The sequence below is a fragment of the Balaenoptera physalus genome, assembly GCF_965194825.1.
Source record: "Balaenoptera physalus genome assembly, chromosome: 5".
NCBI lineage: Eukaryota > Metazoa > Chordata > Mammalia > Artiodactyla > Balaenopteridae > Balaenoptera > Balaenoptera physalus.
The window spans coordinates 69,890,125-69,910,188 of NC_138884.1; the positions used below are offsets into that span (position 1 = coordinate 69,890,125).

The 20,064-nt window shown below is 39.2% G+C and overlaps 1 protein-coding gene across 15 annotated transcripts in view; it reads right to left on the minus strand.

Annotated features, from left to right (window-relative positions):
• ADGRL3 (adhesion G protein-coupled receptor L3) overlaps positions 1-19,897 on the minus strand; it is an 859,984-nt gene extending 840,087 nt beyond the window's left edge. For 2 of the 15 annotated variants that reach the window (XM_082463718.1, XM_082463716.1), the window contains exon 1: positions 18,573-19,125. The gene's annotated coding sequence lies outside the window, so the exon portion shown is untranslated. Of the gene's footprint in view, positions 1-18,572 lie in introns of all 15 variants that reach the window. The other 13 variants (XM_082463717.1, XM_082463715.1, XM_082463711.1 and 10 more) reach the window with 9 other exon arrangements.
• Positions 19,898-20,064: the final 167 nt, after the last annotated feature.

Genomic DNA, 20,064 nt, shown 5'->3' on the forward strand with positions numbered 1-20,064 from the left:
GAACTTAGCAACATCTGGTTTGCTACAATTACCCAAAATTGTTCAAAGTAAGTTTTTTTTGATATGCTTAACTGTGTCACTCTGTGTTTCACAGTTTTTTTAATACAACATTCAGAAGAAAATAAATAATAAAACAACTTAATTATGGAAGAAAGTATTAATTCCAATAAGAGACTCAAAAACTCACGGAAAAATTACTAATTCACTTTTAGAGCAGTCAGGATTATAAGTGATATCAGATATTCAATTACCCAGAACTTAGGGTTTTTACTTTCTTTCAAAAAGTCCCTTCAGCTGTCAAGAGAGGTTTAAAACTGTAACTCTTCTACATACTATAATTAGAGAACAGAGAATATCTTATATTGAAATAGCAGTTCTTCAAGAGGATACAAATATTGACATCATACTACAAGCCTACCTCTGAAGAGTAAGTTCTCACAGGCCAAGTATAAAGGGCACCAAGTCCTAGTTCTTACACACCTGCAATTGCTTTCAGAATACTTGGCTACAAAATATTTTTGAAAACTAGACTGTTTTTATTATGCATACCAACTGTATACTTTTTTCTCAAAACCACCAATAATTTTGCTGAATTTTACCTAATCATAATTCTTCAGTGTTTCATGTTTTTATAAAACTGTATTCCATTCAACATGAGAGAAGTTTATTCAAGATAAAGGACTCTGAGCTCATACTCTGTCCTCCTTATCAGTTAATTCTTTGTGACAGTAATACTGTTTGTTTAAATTGTCCCTTTTAAAATAAGCAATTTTCTTCAAATTCTAAAATTAGTTGATTTAGGGGGAAATGTACTTTGGGGAAAGGGGAAGACTGTCTGCCCTGAAATACTAAGTATAGAAAACTATATTTTATAGCCTGTATGTATTAGGTATATATGCCTACAGAATGTATTAGAAATAAGTAATAAAGGCATTTCTGACATTCTTACCTGACAGTGCCTGCAAGTGTTCAGGCTTCCATTTGTATCTCATAAATTGCTACATAATCAATCATTCCTTTCAGAATAAGTCAGAGATTAAAAAAAAGATAGTATGGTGTTCATGAAGTAACATGACAAAATGATTCCAAATGGAAAGCCATGAAGATTGAAGGCAACAGATTGGGGTGATGTCAATCTTGCAAAAAGTTTCGCAGCAAAGGATAAAAAGAGATGGCTTGAATCACTGTGTTCTACTCCTTCTTTCTATGTGCAAGTGTGATAGCACCTATTTTTCCCATCTGACTCTCATATACAATAACCAAACCTTATATTATATGACAGAAACTAATTTAATTCTCATAATCTCACTATGAAATAGATATAATTAGCCCACTGATACACAGAGTAAACTGAGGCCCAGAAAATGACCCAAAGTCACACAGCTATTACTTGGCATGTAGTTCCAAAGTTTAGGCTTAAGTTCATCTGACCCTAAAGTCCATGTTCTGAATCACTAAGTGTCATGGACACAGCCAAGTTATTAGAGGTTATGCTATTAATTTTTTAAATCATACAAGACATATTTCATGTATGATGCTTATCTAACATACTACACACCTCCATCTTTAAAAAAAATTAACCTATCAAAATAAAACACAAACTCCATTTATGTAATCAGGTACTCCGGGTTATGAAAAAACTAAAAGCACTCCCAGCCTTAAATGAAATTATATTTCCATACAAGTATAAAACAAGAAGAGAAATAATCAAAAGGCATGGCAGAATGTCATAAATGCCATAAAAGAGATATAAAAAAAAAGTATTATGGGGAATTAGAAAACAGAACACAAGGGGGAAATATAATATTTAAATTACTAATGAAAGATATAAGAGGTAAAATGTCTTAGAAAGTCTTAAATAATATACAGTCAACTTTTTTGCATTTGTCACTCAGACTATCAGTCCACTGTAGTGTTGCAAGAAACATGTATTACTGTCTTTTCAGGTATCATTAAGATAGGAATTCCTTTGAATGACTTCAGAAATGAGGATTTACAAATAAATCACTTTGACCAAGATGAAAGAATTTTGTGGTATAAACCCTCTTAACTAAATCAAATGTGGCCCCAACATCTGATTTTATGATTTTTGTGGAGCATTTAAAATACAAACATATAAAAAAATTCTAGTTATATTATAGGTCTCCAAAAATGGATTTTAACTTTTAGGTGAAAAATAAATCTGAAACAACTGGATACAGTATTACAACAATATATCAACAGGTAGATGAGTAAAAATTAATAAGTACCGATAGGGTAATTTAAATAATGATCACCATCACTTCACTCCCCCATGTCTTTATAATCTGAGTACAGTAGCATATTAAGAGTTGAAAGGGATATTATTTAATACAAACCTCTTCCTTATACATGAAGCTCTGGCCTACACTTCCCAGCTGAGAAGGGGTGCAGCAGAAGCTTAGACTCTCACCTAACTGGTCTCCCCGTATTCCCTCTTGATGCCTCCCTCCAATGACATCTACACAGAACAGCCAACATGATCTTTGTAAAATGAAAATCTGATCTTGGTATTTCCCTGCTTCAAACCTTTAATGACTTCCCACTGCTCCTAAGATAAAGTCCAAAATACTTAAACTTCAAAAAAACACTACAAATTCTGGACTCCCATTTACTTCCCTAGCCACATTTCATGTCACTTCCTCTCTCAATCCTTATCTTCCAGCTACTAGGACCTTCCCTGAGTTTCTCACACGAGCTGAGCTCCATCTTACTCTAGGCCTTGATACTGGAGGTTCCCTCCTTCAGGAAGACTGTCTGCTTGGCCTATTTCTACATATCCTCCAGGGCTCAGCAGGATGAGAAAAACTTTCATCTGGAGTGCCTGAGATCCTTGGGGCAAATATTCTCATAAAACTCATTATTTTCCTTTTTCTAATCTCTATCACAATTGTGTTTAATTTTATCACACAGGAAGCACACAATAAATGTTGATAAATGGATGAAAAAGATTAATGATCCCAAATTTGCTACTTCTTACTACAGTATTTTTCCTATATTAAAATTTTTATCCCACTAAGATAATTTTCTTAAACCACACTTATTTATCCTTTTGCTCACAGACTCTTAAACTAATATCATTTGTTTTCTAGAACATACTTTACCATTATTTTATAAACATTCAATGATTTGTTCTAAATAACAATAAAATCAGTTTTATCATCACATACTGTGGAAAGCCTTCAAAAATTTAAATAATAAGATTAATCCTAGCAGGGGAGAGATGCTAGAAAAAGTCAGCTGTCTTTACTAAATAATAATACCATGTCTCTCTTAACAATTGTTTTCCATATTGATATTTTACTGCTGTTCTTTGACAAGTAAAGAGTCATAACCATAGCACTGCCAAACTTTAGCACTGGTATTCCTAAAGCTAGTTCCTCCATTTCTACAGAGTTTCTCAGAACCAAAAGACACCAGACACTTACTAAGCCAATGGGCATGGGAAGAAGTTAGGATAAAAATGAATAGAAACCAACTTCTGGAGTAAAACTCCCTTCTAGTCACAACACACAGATATACAATGTCTAAAGCTAAACTAAGAAATCTTGGTTTCAGCATCTGTATAGATCTTATCTACTCTCCTCATTTCAAATCCACAGTGCCTGACCATTCTTTATGGTCAACAGATACTTTATTTTATGACATTCTGAAATTCAGTATTATAGGCAGACAACTAATAGTAAACCATTCTCTGTGTTAACTCAGCTTCCCTGTAAAAAGAAAAATTCAGGTGTGTTGTCCCTACTGTCAAATCAAGGTAACTATGCTCAGTCTTCTTCCCTTTACTCACCTCTATTAACCTCCTCACTTGAACATGCTTGGGTCTGTGATGAGCTCTCCTAATGACAGAATGTGAAGGGAGCAGTGAACCAGCACATTCTCTAAAGCTGCCTACTCAACCTTCGTATCTCAGTTCAAATGTCACTTGCTCTGGGAAGTCTTCGCAGACCCACTCACCCTCCAGCTCAGACAAGGTCTGACCCTGCTGCTATCTCATAGTATCCTGGACTTGACCTTTGTAGGATTTAGCAGAATTTTAACAAATAATTCATGATAGATACATTGCTTAACACCTCTTTATTTCCATGATTTGTGCAAGTGCTAAAGTCAGAGGCTCTTTCTGTCATGTTATGTTCCACATCCCCAGCATCCTGCAGACATCTGGTGCTAACAAATACACAGTGAATGACAAAAATCAGTGACTTCATAAAGCTGGTCTTTTGAGAACTGCAGAAAAAGCAGAACAATTTAGAGTCCCACTTAAAAGAAGGCATCACTTCAAAGATCTATGAAAAATTAACACAAGGTATATAAGCTATCAGTGTGCTGTATGTTTTATGTACATCATCTCATTTAATCCTCACAATAACTCTGACAGGTAAGTATTATTTTTATTCCCATTTTACACTAAGGCATGAAGAGGCTGAGTAACATTTTCAGAGTCATAACAGAGAGCAGGTTGGAAGTCATGCACTTCTGACTCTCAAGCTTCTGCTCTCTTTCTACTTAACCTCTTTGCTTCTCATTAATATACATTATGTTCCTGCATTTTGTATTTCTCTACATGTATATTTATTACTTTCAGTAAAGATCATTAATATAGAACTAAATGCAAGTTAATGCTTAAACCTGAAAATAATTTGTAATAATTTTATGTAAATAAATTCAGCCATGTGATAAAAAAAGCAGTGAAAGGGAAACACTAAGTATATATCTAAGTATACACTAAGTATATCAATGTATACACTTCTGCTTTATAAATGAAGACATGTTGAAATTGCCTTGATACAAGATAACAGTACTGTGAGCCCAGAGTTCTGGATGTAGAATTTATTTGATCTGTAAACATAAGGGAAAGAAAGCTAATATGAGAAACTCTATCAAATCCTGTATCATATCCTAAAACGGTTGACTATTAAAGAGAACTTATTAGCATCCTTAACTGTAGGGAAATATAGAGAAATTTGAGAGAAATTTATTACATTCCTTAACATTTTTAAAGAATGCAAAATATCTTCATGATATCACTTTCTTTTTAAACCTTCACAAAAAAGAATGTCTAACCTATTTTATATTTTTAAATACACTAATACCACATGCAATAGCTTAACTCTTTAGGAGAATGTAATGTGAAAATTCTTATAAAATCAACTACCTTAATAGGTAAGATTTTTGAAAGATTAACTTGTAAACAAAGGTATTCTGTTCTAATAAACTTTATTCATATTATTTTATCTCATGGTTGTTTTAGAGAGAAAGAACACCCAGCCCTATCCCCTACTTACGATGAAACAGACCTAGAAAAGTTATATGAGTATGTGATACAGCTATGCAGAGACGATGTCTGAAATCAGAAATGAGAATTCTCAAGTGCAAGGCTGAGAAATCCCTTGATAAAACGCAGCATATGCTATAAACCAGCCATGTCACTTTGGGCAAGTCAGTTCAATTCTTGACAAGTAACTTTATAAAAATTTTTTTACTGTGGTTAAGAAGCTTTAACATGAGATCTACCCTCTTAACATATATTTAAGTGGACAATATATTATTAACTATAGGCACAATGTATTCAGCAGAGCTCTAAAACTTACTCATCTTGCATAACTGAAACTTTATACCCACTGATTAGCAAATGGGGAGTTGCTAATCAACAATTTTTTTTTTTTTGAGGAAACAAAGTGTGCAAGAGTGTGCCTTTTAGGATTCCTTCTATGCCTTTTATTCCACATGCAGGTGCAGGGCAATTTTCAATGGCACTTGAATTTATCTTGCACCAGTAACTTCAAAAACAGCTTTCATGTTCAATTGTTTCTTCTAGGTCCACAAAGCCCATTCAAGCAGTTATACATTCATTATTAACCTAGCATTAAACTCAGTCCCATAAATATGTTCTGGTACAGATTTAAAGAAAATATAGAAAGTGAAGTAAGAACTGGTCTCCAACTTGACTGTTAGAAGTGTACCTTAAATCTATGTCTTTATGGTTGGAAGCAGAAATCACAAAGATGCTGTTTAAATTAGAACAGTTAGTCCCTCTGACCAAAGAATGAACTAATGAAATTAAATTCAGTAGATATTGGCATTACCGTAAAAATGATAAAAATTTGCATTGCATGCCTACCGTTTTCCTCTTCCATTTGACTTAAGTGCTACCAAACACATTTTTTTACCTCACTCTAATCCCTATGGACAGATCTCTGACTGAACTTAGACCTAGCAAAAATTGAGTTCATGTTTACTAATTATGAGCCATACTATTCTCTTTAGTTACTTTCTTTACTGATCTCCTTCTCCTTTTATAGGCAACCTTCAATTACTATAAATGCGTTTACTGACAATTTACTCCTCTTTTTCATCCTTAAATTTCAGAATAGCCCAAATCAAGCCCACCAATTTTCTTTTTCCATGAGAGGTTTGGTACAGAAGAGCTTTGTTAAAGTGATGATTTTAGATGAACTTAAGAGATAGGTCCATTCAAAGCAGAGAACAAAACTAAGAAAGTTTATGGAGACATAAAGTGGATGGTGGACTTCTTAATTCTTCATAATTAGACTCACTGTATGGTTTTGGTTTAACATTATGTTAAATTCAAAGACATTAGGCACAGTCCTATTTAAATGTCAATAGCCAATAAATTTCATTTTTTTAATTACTGACTACAGTATTTTACTGACCTTAACTTTGATACACTGATATAAATGAGAGTAATTCTTAAGAATTACCAAACAATTGGTAAATTACTAGCTTTATAAATAATGAAGAGTTAATAACTACTAACTACACAACTGACAGTTAACAATTCTTAAAAATTTCCCAAAAAGAAGACCAGTTATGCACAGAGGACAATGCTATATGTGGATCACTGAAACCAAGTAGTAAAAGTCAAACAGTCATTATTTACTCTTTGTCCTAATAACTATACTTCAAGGAATCTGTGCTACAAAAATCATCAGAGAATAGGCCAAGCTTTATGTTATTTATCCTTGCAAAATATAACAACCCACATGAATAAGAACCTATTTGAATACATCATAGTGTGTCCACACTATGAAACATTTTACAACATTAAAAATGATGTTCTCGGGGCTTCCCTGGTGGCGCAGTGGTTGAGAGTCTGCCTGCCAATGCAGGGGACACGGGTTCGAGCCCTGGTCTGGGAAGATCCCACGTGCCGCGGAGCGACTGGGCCCGTGAGCCACGGTTGCTGAGCCTGCGCGTCTGGAGCCTGTGCTCCGTCCGCAGCAAGAGAGGCCGCGATAGTGAGAGGCCCGCGCACCGCGATGAGGAGTGGCCCCCACTTGCCGCAAGTGGAGAAAGCCCTCGCACAGTAATGAAGACCCAACACAGCCATAAATAAATAAATAAATAAATTAAAAAAAAAAAAAAATGATGCTCTCAAAAAACTAATGGCATTGGGAAATTGGAGAGAATTATACAAACTATATATTTAATATAGTTCAACCTCAATTCTACGAAAACAAACACACATACACACGTAAAATGCTAATACATGGATATAATACATGGATAATCAAGCTAAAAATATGTGTGACATAACCTCTGTGAATATGGCAATGTACCATTATATTATGATATACTGGTTGATTTCTGTTTTGAGTTTACATATCTCCATATTTCACAAGTATTCAGCACAAGCATACTGTATCATATCAGAAAAAAATAACTTTTTAAAATGTGATCATTGAGAATGTAGAATAAGTTTTATTGAGAAGAATGAATAGGAATCAAAATTCAGCTATTACTGGCACCCAAGTAGAATCAAAAGAGCATACATAAATGATATACATTGGGACTGTGGCATAAATCCCAGAATAACATCTACCAAGCTAAGAGACAGCAGCAGAAAAGGAAGTAACTCAGCAAGATTACTAAAACAAAGCAGATGGCCTAGTACACCATCCTCTGACAGTGATACTACGAGTCCTTCACACAGATAGTTCATTCATTTATAATAATGCAGGTTAATTTCTCATTTACAAATCTAATGCTTTCTTTCATACACCATTACTTTTTTGTTGTTGCTCTATCTCAACCCCTATATTCAAGCAAGAAAATATACATACACACTACTGCAATTTCACCATCATCCATTATTCAGTAAGGGTCTCACTGAATAAATGTCTGCTCAGAGGCTCTAAGCAAATTTCATTTCTGAACTCTACTGTCTGCAGCCCAGCAGGCTATTTCACCAAGATAAGATCACATGTTTAATCAAATGCACCAAAAAAAGAAATACTCCCAAAGTTCACTTAGTAATGTCAGATCATAAAATGTTGACAGCCTACTAATTTTTAGGGCTCTTTCTTTTTCAAGGAATTGCAACAATAATGAAAGTACATGGGAGTTCTTCTAATTAAGGTTTCTATTAACCTTTAAAAATTCTCCCAAATTATCTGACGTTACTATTCACATTGAGTTGGTAATTTAAAATGAAAAGTCAACACAACTTTCTGTGGTGAATAAAGAAAAAATAAAAAACAATAAATTTAAGAGGTTTCCCAACTTATACAAATGATAGCTCTAAAGCACCTTTTAACTTCAGCTGGTCAAGTGACAGCATTGAACACTACCCAGACTCTAGTTTTTGTAATAATGGATCCAAATTAGATGTCTGTCATTTCAATGACATTACTAGTGGATAGGATGAAGTATACTTTCATTGGATTCTTTAGTTAGTAAAGTTATCCATACTCAATTATTTGAAATATCCTACATGATGTACTTTTGAATATTCTGCCTCTAAACATAAGGTTTACTTGAATAAACATATATTCCCATCAGTAGCATGACATAATGAGTACACTAGCAAGTGTAAAATAATTAGATGTCTTAAACAGATGGATGAATTCATATCTGTAAATCCATTTTTTCTGCTTTTACTTCTATTTGCATTTATTTTATGCTGTATTCATTTCCATGCCATTAGTTTTTGTTTCTTCAGTTTCTTCTGGGATAACTTTTTCTTCTGTGAAACCTCCACTTCAGGTTTAGGAACAATTTGTTCCTTTTCAGTAAGAACCATCTTAATGTGGCTAGTGGAGCTCATACATAAGTTAACTCAACCATGAGTTCCATGCCCAATGACACATCTTGGGCGATTTTTCACCTGGAGGTACTCAATGCTTAAGTAATCTACACTTAAACCTGTAAGATCAGCATTTTAAAGCAAGAGTAGCAAAAATTCAGCACTCTAAGTACTGTCTCCAGTGTCCCCTGTTCAGCATTGTACGATGGCAGCAACTCCACCATCGAAAGATAGAATGGCATACATTATTTATGTAAATGACATCTTTCGGATATTTGATGGCTTTTCAGACATGCATAGCCTTGACAAGTTGGGCAGTTTCACAGATGTTCTTGAATCTGAAAATCTGAATCCCTTGATTTGCATGTTTTTGTTGGGTTTTCTGGGTCAAGTAAGCAGGAAACCATTTTCCACGATCACTTTGGCTGCTTAAAGGAAAAGGGTACACCCATTTTTAATGGCTTTCCTAACCAATTCTCCTAATGCTTGATCTGTCTGAGTTAACAAAGGATCACTGTAGTGGACATTCAGGTTTTATCAGCCCCTCTACTTTTTTCTGTAGACATGATCCCTCTCTTAATTGAGCCTTCCCTTCTTCAAGCTATTAGTGCATCCACCTAGGAACTGCAATATCCTTATTGACTCCAGTAAGCTGGTGATAGTAGCTTGATCTAAAGCTGGGTACCTAATTCAGACTGTGGTGAAAGGTTAAGAATCCAGTAGGCAGAGAGAAGGAAAAGTGGTAGTCTGCATAGGAGCATGCAACTGGAATAGAATCCTGGTGGTATTCAAGGTGCTAATATTTTCTAATTTTTTCTAAACCTCCATCCTTCCCCAAGATTCTTTAGGTGAGAAACACAATAACCTCCCAGTAAATTAATCATTATGGCTTAAAGCTAGTTGGAGGTGTCTGCAATTAAAAGACAAATAATGAATACACCCATTCTACTAAATCTTTTAAGTTGAATTTAAGTCCATATGACAAATGATATGTTATCATAAAATATGCTGCATTTTGGAACGCTGCAAAATAATATTTAACTGCCATACATAAAAATTATTGAAAATTAAAGTAAAATTTAATTGAACATGCCTAAAATTTTTTAAATGATGGTATATTATTTTAAAAGAAAATGTATGCCTAAGCTTTTCTTTCAAAGTCAACTATAGTTAATAATGTGATTAAAACTCAATAAACAAATTTGACTGAACAGTTAACGCCAATATAAAGAAGAACGTCTACAGATATAGACATGCCTCATGTTAACACAAAACTATTTCTCAATAGACTCTTTGTCCACTCCTTGAAGTCATGATCAGTATTCTGAATCAAGGTTCAAACGACAACCATCAGCCACTGACAAATCAAGAACACTGAAAATATGAAAAAAACAAAAGACAGAAATGTAAACCAGTTGAGCCCTTCCATTCTGGCCAGAAATAAAATCTCATACAAAAAGATGACCATCCTCCAGGACCATTTCCTCTTATCCAAAGTATTTGGAAGAGCTCTGAGGAAAGGAAAAGGGGAAAAAAACCCAAACCAAATGAAAACAAAACAGGAGACTGTTGAAAAACCTCTTACAGGGTCAGCTGTCAATGGAATGCATTTTAGTATTCAGGTTACCCACCCATGCAGAACATCAAAAACTGGCTTGAGTCTCTCCCCTATTCTCACAATCTCAGGCTACTGTGGAGCCACTGGGGCTGTCTTGAATAGTAACACACTTTGCCTCTGCAGGATGCATAAACACCAACACAAGCTGATCAAACAGAAGGGGGTATCTTTCTACTCGGCTTTCCTTTTCTTGAGTCATACTTTAAAACACTTAAGCCTGGTACAATTTAGCAAGTCAGACGTCCAACATGCAGCTTATTTTTTCATTCATTCTTACCACCAACCATGTTGTACTTTTTCCATTTTAACATAAAACAATGAATGATTAGATGTAAGAGTCACAGATTTACTAACTTCTCTTATTGGCAACTGTCATTGAAATAGACATTCATTCTAAAACATGGACTTATTTATGACCCTTTCCATACTTCTAGTCTTTAAAACAATTTGGGGTTCTGAATTTTAAGGGTTCATCTGCATTTATAGCAATCTTATGAGGACTAAACTTTGGGACTATAAATCCTTTAAAAATATGGGAAATCCTTAAATCTTGGAAGTTTATGATCATTTAGTTACAACATTGTAGAATATTCTGATGCAGTTAAAGCTTAAAGAGCTGCTGACGCCATGTGAAAAGATGATCAGGAGTTTAATTTAAAATGTCTTAAGTTAAATTGCTACTTTCATTTTATACCTGATTTAAAGTCAATCGTCAGACACAGCACTTGGTGGCTGTCAAAAATATTTTCCTGTCAGGATTATGAATCTGTGGAGAGCATTAGTAGCAGAGCATAACGTTTTAAGATTACGAAGAAGAACTGAGAAATAGGTACTTAACAAAAGGTTAAAAAAGGAGAGAGGAAAAGAATATGGAAAAGACAAAAATACACATAAAACCTTTCTCAACTGCTTAAGAAAATGCTATTGATTTTCCTAGCTCATCAAGAACTCTTCAATTAAAAAAACGATATTTGGGGCTTCCCTGGTGGCGCAGTGGTTGAGAATCTGCCTGCCAATGAAGGGGACACGGGTTCGAGCCCTGGTCTGGGAGGATCCCACATGCCGCGGAGCAACTGGGCCCATGAGCCACAACTACTGAGCCTGAGCGTCTGGAGCCTGTGCTCCGCAACAAGAGAGGCCGCGATAGTGACAGGCCCGTGCACCGCGATGAAGAGTGGCCCCCACTCGCCGCAACTGGAGGGAGCCCTCACACAGAAACGAAGACCCAACACAGCCAAAAATAAACATAATAAATAAATAATAAATAAAAATTAAAAAAAAAAAAAACGATATTTGATTTAGCTAAGTTTTCTTAATACCGGTAGTTAAGGACATTTCTAATACTACTCTGACTAATAATAATAGTTACCACTTATTAAATGCTCACTCTTATCAGGTACTTTTCTATTCACTTCCTATTCCTCACCCCAAACCAGCAATGCAGATTTTATTACCTTTATCTTACAAAGAGAGATGAAACAGCTACAAAGTTGTGGAATTGGGACTGTATTCAAGTGTCTCTCATTCCAAAGGCCATTTCATAATCAGTGACAGTGTCCAGCTATGCCCATCTAAGGAGTATAGTGTAGTTTCTACAGCACTAAGTCAGGATTAGCCAACATGCTGGAGAAGATTAGTGCTACAGTACTAATTTCATAGTGGTAGGCCTAAGTCAGAAATTAAACTAGCCATGAAATATATCCAAATATATACACATAATTTATAAATATCTCTATAAAGTTTTCAAATAGACGTCAAAGTGCCATTCAGAAGTATAATATTACAGGTCATCTTTAAACTTTAACAACTATTAAAACTAATCTCTATGTGGGGCTTCTATTACTCATTAGGCATATCACCACTCACAAACAATCAGAACTGCAGTGTATAATTACCCCAAGGATGCTTTTCACTGAAAATGGCCTGTTGTGATGCTTAGATAGTGATTAACAGACTAAGAGCGTAGTGAGTCGTCTTGATATCACTTCAGAAAAGTGATTTCCTCCCTAATAATTCCCAAGATACATAAATATTCAATTAGGGTCTTTGAAATCTCATTTTAATTGGGCATTCATACTCTACCGAATTTCAAACTTGGCCCAAACTAAGAAGGTGCTTTATTAATTCTTACAATACAAAAAAACAAAAAAAATCCCAGTAAATCTTCATAAGTTTTCAAGTAGAAGGGTAAAATAAAGCCAAGATTATCTTTTATATGAAATTTTCAAATTTAATAGCATTTTAAGACATGCTCTAAAGCAATGAGCTAAAACATAACTGCATATCTGAATCACATAATCACATGGGGAATTGACTAAAGTTTCGTGGGATCCTCATGAGACCTAGTAAATAATGATAGTAGCAAATAGTTACAATCCTATTATGTGCCTGGAACTGTTTTAAACACTTTGCATACATTTTTCCGTTAAATTTTCACAACAAACTGTGAATTAGGTATAATTGTCATACCCATTAAAACATACCAGGAAATTGAGGCATAGAGAGAGGATCCAACATCTTGTCAAAAATCAAATAATTTATCAAACCTTGGCAAACACACCACAGAGTCCCTTCTCGTCACCACCACACCATTCTGCCTCTCCAGACAGCAGAATATCAAGACCTGGGGCCTAGATTTTAAATTTTCCCAGTAGCTCCTTTGCTACTGCCAGCAGGTCAGGCTAGAGACCTGCAGCCTTAAAGTTTCCGTTTCACTAACTGGGGACTAAAAACAAGCTTTTCTACATTTGGAAGAGAAAAATGAAAATGTCAAATAATTAATAAAATACCCATATGGCTTGTGTTTCTTTAAAACTTGAACAATCTACTTGTTTTCTCATCCTAGATGGCTCTTTACATGGTCCAAATGGGAGAACTTTTGAGTACAAGGAGGCAGATCTTGAAAAGTCAACTTCAGCGGTTCTCAAATTCTCTGGTTCCAGGACCCTTTTACACGCTTAAAAATTGATGACCTAAAGTAACTGTTCATTATGTTGGTTTAACTATCAATATTTATATATTAATAGTTAAACTGGTAAAATTTTAAAACACAAGAATACACCAGCACACATGCCATAGGCCAGCAAAGCAATGATGTCATTACATATCATGAACCTTCTGGAAAACTCTACTGTACATTTGTTAAAGTATGAGATTGAAAGGTAAAATACATCTTAGCATTATTATGAAAATGTTTTCTTCTAATAGGTCCTCTGAAAGGGTCTCAAAGAACCACAGATTTCCCCAGAATACACCTTGAAAAGAGAGGATTGTCTGCTCTACAAAATAACTGAAATAGAAGTTTACCAGATAGCACTATTCAGTTGGTTGATTTAATTTTCTATCCCAGAGATAATGTTCATAATAATTAGGACTACCACCAACAGTATTCCATTTAAGTTCTTGAATAATATGGATCAAATGTTAACAGTTTCTAATATGTATATGTAATCACTCTTATGAAGAAATTCATTAACATTAAACTAAATTCTTAAGTGTCAAGAAGACATTAGTAAGACATAAATTATTAAGATCTATAGAATCTATTATGATCAAATACAGGCAGAACTCTCCCCTTTCATCCACTCCTTAAAACACATGGAGAATTTCAATGAATTCAGAGTAGGACAGCTAATTTTTTATATATATTTTGTATTTGTGAGTGCATGAGCACATTTAACAATTCTAAGAAAAAAATTACACCTGGTTACTTTATGCAGTAGAAGAGTTAATTTTATTGGGCCACATAGACACTCAGACCAGGGTAATGACATTAAAAGATTTGGGGAAAACTATACATCTTTGGGCTCACAGATGCTATTCACAGGCATGCTCACACTACTCTCTCAAAGTGACCAGTAAACATCAATATCAAAATCACAGCCAATGAAAAATCTGGATTTTTCTCCTCACTGATCAACAACTCCCTAATAACACACAGACACACACACACATACATACACACACACACACACACACACACACACACACACACAGACAAGAAAGGAAAAATGTCAGGAGGTCCTTACTCATATTTGAATGTTTTAGTTTATATTTTATTATAAAATTGGGTATTCTATAAGGGAATTCATTTGCATAAAAGAAAAAGACATAAATGTAATAGTAATCTAAGCGTAAATATGTCCTTGAAGGCAAACAAAAGCTAAATTACAGTATAGCCTCTGTCTTTAGGGTTCCTCCCTATGTGAGCAACTGCATATTTTGAATGTAATGCAAATCTAAGAAATCAAAGGGAAAATAGTCATTTGCAAAACTTAAGGAAAGATCATCTCCCTCTAATTCCAACTGCTCTAGCCATTCACACCATACTAAATTAAGGCTGTATAACATTTCTCAAAATCACTTTGTTTTTAAATACACAATCAGTTTTCCTTGCTGATTTCTGGGCAAAACTGCCCCACTTCTAATAGTAACTGTCACTCCTACTTGGCAGCTCTTTTCAAAGAGAGTTTCATCCAGCAGTTAAAGCAGCCTAAATGAAATCTGAAAAACAATTCAGTTTAGCATTATATTATTTGGCTGACTTCAATTCTTTTGATTGGATAAACTTTTTTTTTTAATCTTCTATTTAGGATTAACTTGGCTATAACTCACCAAGGAATCTAAAGGACAAGTCCATAAAAATTTTGCCTTTCCCAACTACTAGAAACAATGTCAGGCACAGTAGCCGGAGCCAGAAAGTCTCATACTCACTATTATTCCCCATGGAAAGGAATGTTTAAATCTCCAAAAGGCAAGAAGATTATCATTAAGAAAATCATTTCTAAAAGACCTTCCATTCATATTTTCATGGAGGGCTCTCAATCTGAAGGATAATCACACCAAGCAACTTAAAACGAGACATCAAAAGCATTTACCCATCAAGCAAATCACATGCTGGCTTATCACTCACTCTTCAGGCCAGGGATGCCTGGAGCAACCTAACATATCTATGTAAAAAATTTGAATAGTTCACATAAACCTTTATACTAATCATTCCTCCTACCCTGAGTTTATAGAAACAGTCTAGTCAACCATATACACAAATGAGGCAGGTTATTCAATATTTAGTTTTGAAGAAGTGCTAGGGAATGGCATTCAGGCACTTCTGACACATTCACCTTCAGCTAAAGACAGCACACAATACACTGACAGACACAGTTCTAATGACATCAGGACCTGTGGAATGTATGACTGCTAAGAAACACATGCTGCTAGGAAACAAAGAACAGATCTGATCAAATCTTCCAACATAAGGGCTCCGAAACACTGTGATTAGATCTTCTAACATGAGAGGACACGTATTCTTTAATCTTAAGAAATTTGCAAGTGCAAAGGCTTTAACACATACCCTCTAGGAAGAAAAGAAATATATGAAGCTAGAATCTCATGGATGAAATCACAATTCCCTAAGTTTGCATTAAGACAATTGCCACCAGCACTATCCCATAAAAATATAACTTAATCAAGATCAGGCATCAATGATTCAGTATTCCTTTTTTGGGGGGGGGGCAACCTAAGCTTTTTCAAGAAGTCAAAATCCTAAAATTGAAAGAAATGTGGAAATCATGGTACCCAGAAAAAAAGTACCCTTTCACATTTACAGTGCTATACTTTTTTCAACAAAATAGAACATAGCCATTTGCAACAAACACAAAAGCAGTCAGAGCTAATCTACAACTAAGCAATTTAATGTCTTTTTAATAACTGAAAAGTGTTTAGCTTTCCAACTTTTTAAAACTGTCTTTGTACATTTTTAACCCATGGTCACCAAAAAAAAAAAGACTGGGTGAAACAAAGGTGAAGATATTTCAATGCAAGTATTCTTCTAACTCCTAGACAAACGTCTGGAAACCTCTTTTGATGATACTATAAAAGAACTGACAATTCTGTCTAATCCACATACAGACAAATTGGGCACCAGAACTCCAGGTCATTTAGTACCATTACAGATTGAAAAATATACCAAGGAAAGCTAGCTAAATTCTGTTTAATCTCACAGGGAAATAAGGTACATTCTCCAAATGAAAAATTACTGAAGAACTGTTTCTTTGTAGATTCTGCAATGACATTCTTTAACTAGTGTTGATAACCCATATGACACTAAATTAGCAGATCGCCTATTTACTTCAGAGCAAAACACAGAAGGCAATTTTTCCTTCCTGCCAGAGTCTATGCGTCTCCTCGTTTCCCCAGCAGCTGGTTGGAAGGATGTAAAATCAGAGGGGCAAGAAGGCTTATACTTCCTAATGAGTAATCTACCCAGGAAAGTAAACACAAGACACCACCAGGTTGGGCTCTAAAGGAGACTGTGGCAGCGCTGCTTACACCGTTGTTTACAATGTGCTCTAACTCCCGCAGGCAAGATCACACATAGGCACAGGGAGGAGACACCCAGAGGTGGCTCGCACACCTCGAGTTCGCCCAATTGCTATGATACCTCTGGCCATAAATAAAACAGCGCACGTTCCTATCTGAAAGTGGCCAGAGAATTCCGGGGACCAAGGGTTATGCTGGCTTGACTTGGTTATTCCAATTTGCCCGAGAGACGACTACTCTATTCCTTGGTCCTCATCAGGGCCAAATTGGGGTGCCCTGCGCGCTGCACCAGAGACTCTCAGGCGCTGCACGCATCTCTCAGAGGTGCTCAGTAGGGGAGGGGACACAGTGAGGCTTCTTCGCAACCCCTATCGGCCCCCGCGGCCTCCTCAAACCAGCTTTTCCAGTTAAGCGGATCCCAGGCGATTTCGATAAGCAAGCTCAGCTCAAGTAGCACCAGCTCTGCCATCCCCGCAAATATCTCCGGGCCATCCCCGGAGCGCACGAACGCGCACACAGACAGGCACACGCCGACCCTGCTGCCAATTAACCCTGGCAGCGGAGGTTCCCCCCACCCCACCCCACATACACACCCACCCACCTATACTGCTAGGGGCCTGGCACGTTTAGCCCTTGAGCTCCGATGTGGGACCATCGGCGGGCGCGCGGCGGCACCGACGCTCCGCTGCAGCCCAGAGCCTTCCCTTCACTGGCGAGAAGATGAGGGGCACCTGCCCTCCTACCTGTAACCCAGCCGACCGCCGCCACCGATGCTCTGCCCACCCCGCCCCGGCGCCCCGGCCACCCCGATTCGTGCAACACCGCCCCCCGCCCCGTGCCCACTCCTAACACCGCGCCGCCCCGGGCCACCCACCAAAGTGGCAGCTTTCTCCAGCCAAAACCGCCTAACAAAGGCCAAGCAAGCAGGTCTAAACCAAACTGCCGTGAAAGGGACACAACGGGCGGGGTGCAGGGAGGTAGCGAGGCTCCGCGACTCAGGGGCGCGACCTGGGCAAACGCGGCCACCATGGATGCTCCAGGCAAGCGTCTAGAGAAGATCGCGGCGGACTCACCGCCCCGCAGTCCCCATCACCCCTGAGCCCAGCGCCTCACCCGGTCCCTGTTGGTCCTCCAGCCCTCTCACGCCTCCAGCGGCACTGGCTCCGAGCCGGCAGAGAGAAGGCGCCCCCTGGTCGGCATTCAGTTCCTACCAAGGGATGACACTGGGGTGAGAGGGGAGTTAAAATTCCCAGGGTGGAAACCGTTCCTATCCCCCAGAGTGCTGACTGCGAATGCTCCCGGTCAACTCTCCCTTTCATTTCTCTCAGCCGCCAAATCGCCAATAGCTGGAAAAACCTCGAACCCGTGCCAACCCCCAGCGCCCACCAGCCATGAGGTTCCCTTCCCGCCCCGCATCACGATCGGATGAGTGTGTGTGCGGGCGAGTGTGTGAGTGGGAGGGTGAGTGTGCGTGAATCCTGCACCCCCTCGGTTGCCTGCCCCGCGGACGCAGATGCCTGCGCCGGGCCAGGGCCACCACTATCAGGAAGTGTGAGAAGAATAAATTACCTTTCGTAACCGCCGGTCCCTGAGATCGTCCCATCAGTTGTTCAACAACCTGCAGCCCGGTGGTTTCCACAATCCAGCCATGGAGCTCGGGGCAAAAGACCGAGCGGCCCCAGCGAAGACACCCCCACTGCACGTGTCCAAGAATGATAGCCAAAGCGCAGAGAAGGCAGCAGGAGGGTGGAGACCCCAGCCAAGGAAACAACAAAAAGTCTTTCCTTCCCCCTTTCTTCTGCTACACAGCCATGAAGAAAAGGGAAGGGAGGAGGGGGCAAAAGCCAAATGTTTGTCTTCCTTTACGTTTCCTCGCTTCACACACACCAAGGGGGTAAAAACGGAGCAAAGGGAGTGGAGGGTTCAAATGTCTCTTCCAGTCCACAGTTGAACAACTTCGGAGTCAGGCTCTGTCTCCAGCAGCAGCCGAGGGACCCAAGCGGCAGCTATTAACATGCGGCAGTCATAGCTGGGGCTGCTTTTCCTCCCGCTGCCGCTGCCGCTTAAGAAAAGACGCTGCTGGAGAGACCAAAAATGTTCCACCATCCCCCCAGCCGATCTTTATATCCAGTTCTCCCACCCCACCCCCTTTCTTTTTCTTCTTCTTCCTCGTCCTCCCCTTTCCGGCTGAGAGCGGGAGCGAGGGAAAAGGTAGGGGGAGCCGCGAGGGCCAGGGGTGGCTTCTTCTCCGCCAAACCCTCCTCCTTCTCCTCCCGAGGTTCTCTCCCCGCCGAGGGTCTCCTCTCGAACCCGCAACCTGTGCAGAGAGCTGGAGCGAGGGCCACACAAACTCCTTCCCGGGTGCACAGAGGGGACGCGCGGGTGGAGCGGGCGCCGGGCAGCCGAGGGCTGCGTCCCGGGGGCCGCGGAGCCCAGAGCCCGGAGGGTGGCTGACTAGCTCGCCGGCCGGGCCGGGCAGCTGCGAGCATGTGGGAGCTTCATCGCGCGGCCCCGGGCGCCGCGCCGCCGCCGCCTCTTCGGTCCTGTGTCTTCTTCGACTCCCCGAGAGCGAGCAAGGCTCTAGCGCTCTCCAGACACGCACACTCACACACGCGCATACACGAGCGAGCTCCGGCCAAAGCCAACCGTGCCACCCGCGCGCGCGCACACCCGGAGAAAGAGGACGGAGGCTAAAAGAGAAGAAAGAAAGGGGAGGGGGCGAGTCACAGGCGGCAGCAGCGGCAGCTGCGGGAGCGGAGGCAACGACCAGTACGGGAAAAGCCGGTAGCGGCAGCGGCGGCGCCCACCAGTACCAGCGGCAGCATCTGCATTCCCGCTCCTGGGAACTGGGGCGAGCAGTGCCGGGCGAGCAGACGACCCGGCGACGCGCCGAGAGCCGGTCGGAGCGCGGGCGCGCCGGGGCCGTGCAGCCTGCGTGCGGCGGACGCAGCCGGGGCCCAAGCCGAGGCCAGAATGAGCCGCGGGCGGGCGAGCTCCGAGAGCGCCGAGAGCCTAGGAGGGGGCTTGCGCCGGAGAAAGGGGTGGCGGGAGGCAAAACCCG